Raw genomic sequence first — 6,140 nt, 5'->3', positions numbered from 1 at the left:
CTGGGTCATCCCCTAGTGGCCACTTTGACTGCGACCCCTGCCATGCTGCCAAAAAAAGAAAAGCAAAAACAAGACACAGAAGTCAATATTTGCATTTACATGACATTAAGAGGTGGGTGGGGGTAGTAGTATACCACTTTTTTTTGAGGACTACACCACTGGTTTTATCTAATTTTATACAACTGAGGGTTAAAGGCCTCAGGGGCCCAGAGGGGTCTTAGTGTACCTGGGATTTGAACTCAGGACCATTTAATTGATAGCCCAACACCTTAAGCTTTTAGCTGCCACATCCCCTGTAGTTTAGCATTAATTGATAATTAAGCATTAATTACAAGTTTAACACATTACTTATGCTGTGAAAGCTTTAGAAAGGAGACGCAAAAAAAAAGCAAGTCTGTGGGATTGGGGTAAGTTATAATCAAACACATATTCACACACTCCTTGCCTGCTCGATGTCTTCATCTTCATGGCTGAAGGTGAAAACATAATAAATAGAATAGACTTTGCTTTTTCTGTCCAAATAATCAGAGTTTCTATTTCTGAAGTAATGAAATAAAAATCTATCTGATTTCTCTATTTTAATCTAATGTTGACTTTATACTAGCAACTCGTGTGAGGTTGGTCCTTGTTAGCTGACTGGCGAGGTCCGATGTTTGCTTTTCACTTTATACTTTACTTCACTGTGTAATTTGTAATAAAAGTGAAATATTTTATTTGTACTTGCTTTAGATAAGTTTTAAGTTTGTTTCGGGACAGAATACTTTAAGTATCTATATAACAATATTTTGGGTTTCTGATGTGTAAAATGTAGCTTTTGGGCATCGAGGCAGGATACACCCTGGACGGAGTGCCAACCCATCACAGGGCACACACACACTCTCATTCACACACACATTCACACACTACGGACAATTTTCCAGAGATGCCAATCAACCTACCATGCATGTCTTTGGACCGGGGGAGGAAACCGGAGTACCCGGAGGAAACCCCCGAGGCACGGGGAGAACATGCAAACTCCACACACACAAGGCGGAGGCGGGAATCGAACCCCCAACCCTGGAGGTGTGAGGCAAACATGCTAACCACTAAGACATGGTGCCCCCAGCTTTGGTGAAATTATTATTATTACTAAACATATTTTTCTGAAATAATATATATTTGTTCACATTTATTCTGTTTCGCTGTAGTAATAAAGGAAATTCTAATCAAGTTCACTCACTCACTCACTCATTCTCTACCGCTTATCTGAACTTCTCGGGTCACGGGGAGCCTGTCTCAGGCGTCGTGGGTCATCAAGGCAGGATACACCCTGGACGGAGTATCAAGTTCATATATTCAAAAAAAAAAGATCAGAATACAATTCTGAAAATAAAGAGTAAATGAGTGTGTGATGCTGTTCTGGTGAAATACTGACAGGGTGGTGTGATGGTGTGACTACATGACTATGTTTTTATGGTAAAATGATATTTAAACAAATATCTGTTTCTCACAAATGTTCTAGCAGATAAGTGTAAAGTCCTCTGTAATGAAGACGTCTGAAAGCTTAAACGTTCAGGTTTACTGTGGAAGAGCTGACACTGAAGACTAGTTTCAGAAAAGGTCGATGATGAACTCAACATGTAATAAATAAATAAATAAATGTCAGCTTATTAAGAATTACACACAGTTTGTTTATGTTCAGCTCCTCTGTACAAACCCCATGAATCAGCTATTAAGTCCAAGTTAAAGAGGTTAGGAAATATTAACACACAAGAATAACACAAAGTTTTATAAGATAAAGATGTTATGAACATATTAAAAAGTGTTTAATCCATTTTTATGGACCAGTAAAATAAACAAGGCTGACTTTGTTCTGGAGAGCATTTTCCCCTGTAAGATTAGCATTAGCATTAGCATGACTGAGTGAGAAGATCTCTACTTTAAATTCATATAGAAATAAGCAGCACTTAGCTAATGCTAGTTAAAGTGACTAGCTGGTTAATCTGATGTAAACCTGAACGTGTCTCTGTACTCTGTTAGGAAGAACTTAAGATAACTCGATAACGGAATTCAAGCGAATCGATTCATCAAAGCTTCAGAACCGACACTTTGTTCTCAATAGCGCTAATGAAAGAGTCGACTCTTTTGGGAATGAACTCTCAGTCAGTACAATAGTGCTTCTGTGTCTGTAATTTAACATGACTCGCTGATGTTTACATCGTTTACATTTCAAGCTGCTATCGAAAATTATTCAATTATTTTGTCTATTTTGTAATAATCCAGGAGTAACATTTCCTTTATAAACGTAAAACAACAGCTTATATTCAAAACGCGAGTCAGAGCTCAAAGTTCAAAATATACGATTGATTAAAGAGCCGAATGAAGGAGTCGACTCGCAAACGACACATCATTGTTAGAGCTACAACTGACGTGCGTAGGTCAGCGGAGATTTTTTTTTTCAGCGATCAAACTGAACACGCAGAAAACGTGTGGATACGTGTGTATAGACCAGTAAAAGTTTAAGTAAAGGAGGAGAAGAGCTATGAAGCTGCTCGCTGCAGTGTGTATTTGGCTCCTGTCTGGACCTCCAGCTCTAGGAGGTGACTTCACATTAATAACTGACTAAAGTGAAAGTAAAAACATTCATAACAAATAAAACGCTATGTTTTTGAACTTTAAGTTAAAAGTGTTTATTGTTAATTTTTCAGTTGATGTTTTCCTGTTTGGTCATTTATTCTGACTGTATTTTTACAGCATTTAGTCTCTATAGTGTATTATAGTGTATTATAGTGTGTTCTGTTTGCTCTTTAAGTGATAGTGAGTGTGTATATAAGTGTGGAGCTTCTTTAAATGTGTGTGTTAATCTAAATCGTCCAGTTTCTTGGACGTTCACGGAGGTAACATCTCACAGTGTGGCCTCTGAATCCTGACCTATATTGTTCTGTGTAGTTTTCATTTTAAACTGTTTATACATGTGAATTACACATGGATTTAGATTTAGACATGTGAAAAGAGAAGAAATTCTTTTAATCAGTATCATCTTTGATTAAATTTTTAAAATGTTAAAACAATTATGTTATTATTATTATTATTATTATTATTATTATTATTATTATTATTATTAGCCAAAAATTTATTTTTAAAAATGTGGCCTAGGGCTAGGGGGCACGGTGGCTTAGTGGTTAGCACGTTCGCCTCACACCTCCCGGGTTGGGGGTTCGATTCCCAACTCCGCCTTGTGTGTGTGGAGTTTGCATGTTCTCCCGGTGCCTCGGGGGTTTCCTCCGGGTACTCCGGTTTCCTCCCCCGGTCCAAAGACATGCATGGTAGGTTGATTGGCATCTCTGGAAAATTGTCCGTAGTGTGTGAGTGTGTGAGTGAATGAGAGTGTGTGTGCCCTGTGATGGGTTGGCACTCCGTCCAGGGTGTATCCTGCCTCGATGCCCGATGACGCGAGGTGAGGCTCCCCGTGACCCGAGAAGTTCGGATAAGCGGTAGAAAATGAATGAATGAATGAATGAATGAATGAATGAATGAATGAATGGCCTAGGGCTTTCGAGCCACATGCACCAAATTCGGATATGTCGTAGACCCTGGTCTGAAGTTTGTTGCTCCTATTTTTCTAAGTAATCGGAATTCCGGCATTCCCAGTACGGAAGCTCAAAGTGGCCTTTTTCCCATAGACTTCCATTATATATGTTTATATTTTTCGGTTTTCCCGTAGTCGACAATCGAACATCCCATAGACTTGAATGGGGAATTCCGAAAAGTCCTCTAAGCTCTCACACACGCAGCATGCGCAGAGCTCAGGCACGGCTTCTGTTCTGTGTTCTATGCAGTATAATAATAAGTAGAATCCCATAATGACTGCAGTCATGACATGAAACGTCAAAACCCTCAGTAGCCACTTTTTGCCAAAAGTACTGGCACCCCACCGGGTATTCTGGTGACGTCACTCGACACCACGAGACGTCACGTGTAGCCCCGCCCCCCAAAACAAGGGAAATCAAAAATTTGCACAACATGGACATGTGACGTATCAAAACACTCAGCACAATGAGGGGAACTGCCCCACGGGTATTCTGGTCACGTCACATAGGGCAGTTCATGTGGAGTCACGTCATGTGGGGCAGTCACGTGACGTCACTTGAAAATTAAACATTTGCAGAACATGGACATGTTATATATAAAACACTCAGCACAATGAGGGGAACTGCCCCACGGGTATTCTGGTCACGTCACGTGACGTCACGTGATCTAATCTCAACAAATCTAGTTATTATTATTATTATTATTATTATTATTATTATTATTATTATTATTATTATTATTATGTTTCTTAACATTTAGTCAATTTGTGATTTGGGACGTATTAGTTAAACATTTTCTCCACATGTTGAAGTAATATTTTCTACATGTTTCCTCCAGGTGAATTCTCTCTGTTTTACATCTACACGGCGCTCTCTAAACCTCTCAATCTGCCTGGAATCTATGAGTTCATTGCTATGGGAATGATCAATGATCAAGTGATTGATTACTATGACAGTGAGACTCAGGTTAAGGTTTCTAAACAGGACTGGATGAAGGAGAAGATGGAAAAGGATTACTGGGATAAAGGAACTCAGTCCCGTAAGAGCAAAGAGCAGTGGTTTAAGGTCAATGTGGACATCCTGATGGAGCGAATGAGACACAATAAGTCTGGTTAGTTCAGTTTTATTTAACATTACTCATTAAATGTCAGATTTCATTTGTTTATGATTCTTAATGGCACACAGTTCTTATCTTTACTGCACTGTCTCCATTTCAGACCTTCATGTTCTTCAGTGGAGACATGGCTGTGTGGTTGAAGGTGAAAACGGAAATAGTAAATTTGTGAGAGGAATTGATGAGTACAGCTACGACGGCACTGAGTTCCTCTCGTTTGATGATAAAAACTCGAGGTGGATCGCTCCAGTTCAGGCTGCTGAGCCAACCAAAAGGAAATGGGATGACGTGTCCATCCTTAACACATACACCAAGAGCTACCTGGAGAAAGAGTGTGTGGACTGGCTCACCAAGTTTATGGACTATGGACAAGAAGAACTGAGAAAGTGTTGTGAGTATCCAGGAGTTTTTTCTTGAGTCACATTCATCTTGATAAATTAAGAAGGAAAATGAACTTTATATCTTCTTTCAGGTCCCCCAGAGGTGCAACTACTTACAAAGAGATCAGTGACTGACAGCAAAAAGCTGACCTTGACCTGCCTGGCCACAGGTTTCTACCCTCCAGATGTGGAGATGCGGGTCCACAACTTCCCTGCCTGAACATCTGGTAGTATCTTCAGGAGTCAGACAAAATGGTGATGGCACATACCAGCTGAGGAAGACTGTGGACATCCTGGAGGATGAAGAACCACTGTACACTTGTTATGTGAACCACAGCACCACCACAGTATCAATAGATAGAAGAGGGGGTACGTGTTGCATTTGAAATGCTGAGAACTGTTTTGCTACTTAATGTAAAATTATTAGATTTTCATTTTAGTACATTTCATTCTGTCTTACTGTTCAAAGCTGTGTAATTAGGGGTGTAATTAGATTAGATTAGATTCAACTTTATTGTCATTAGGCATGTACAAGTTCAAGGCAACGAAATACAGTTTAGGTCTAACCAGAGTGCAATAGCAGCAAGTGCAGGATATAGTGTTTACAAGAGTTAAATAAGTTGAATAAAGTGGTAATATGGAAGTGATTTACTGCTGTGTGTGTGCTATGAACATGATATAGAGATGGCAATTACTATAAACTGAAATTTACAGAAGGATATGTGGCCGGGTATAATAAAGAACACAACACACCGGAAGCAACAATGCTTTTCTCAAACTTGGGTTTAATCTGACTGCTGTTTGTAAGTAGAAAAAGATGGGAGCAAATTTGAACAAAACCAAAAGTCTGATTTAAACAATTTTACAAAAAGAAGAAAATAGTGTGAATTTGGTGATGACAAGATTAAATCTCACTTAAATCAAACCAAAACACATCTCAGACTGCCTTATTGTAACAAAAAAAAACAAAAAAACAGATTCAACTACCAATTGAGATACAGTCAGGTTAAGCAAAAACACATACTTGAAACATTCTAGCAAATTCTACTAGCTTATGCGAGCTAATACTAACTACTA

General features: G+C 39.0%; 1 pseudogene; it reads left to right on the top strand.

Annotated features, from left to right (window-relative positions):
* Positions 1 to 2,415: 2,415 nt before the first annotated feature.
* On the top strand, positions 2,416 to 5,760 carry LOC113663899 (annotated as a pseudogene).
* Positions 5,761 to 6,140: the final 380 nt, after the last annotated feature.

The sequence above is a fragment of the Tachysurus fulvidraco genome, chromosome 10, assembly GCF_022655615.1.
Source record: "Tachysurus fulvidraco isolate hzauxx_2018 chromosome 10, HZAU_PFXX_2.0, whole genome shotgun sequence".
Taxonomy (NCBI): Eukaryota; Metazoa; Chordata; class Actinopteri; order Siluriformes; family Bagridae; genus Tachysurus; species Tachysurus fulvidraco.
Note: the sequence above shows the minus strand (reverse complement) of the source record. Positions and strands in the feature narration are given on the sequence as shown.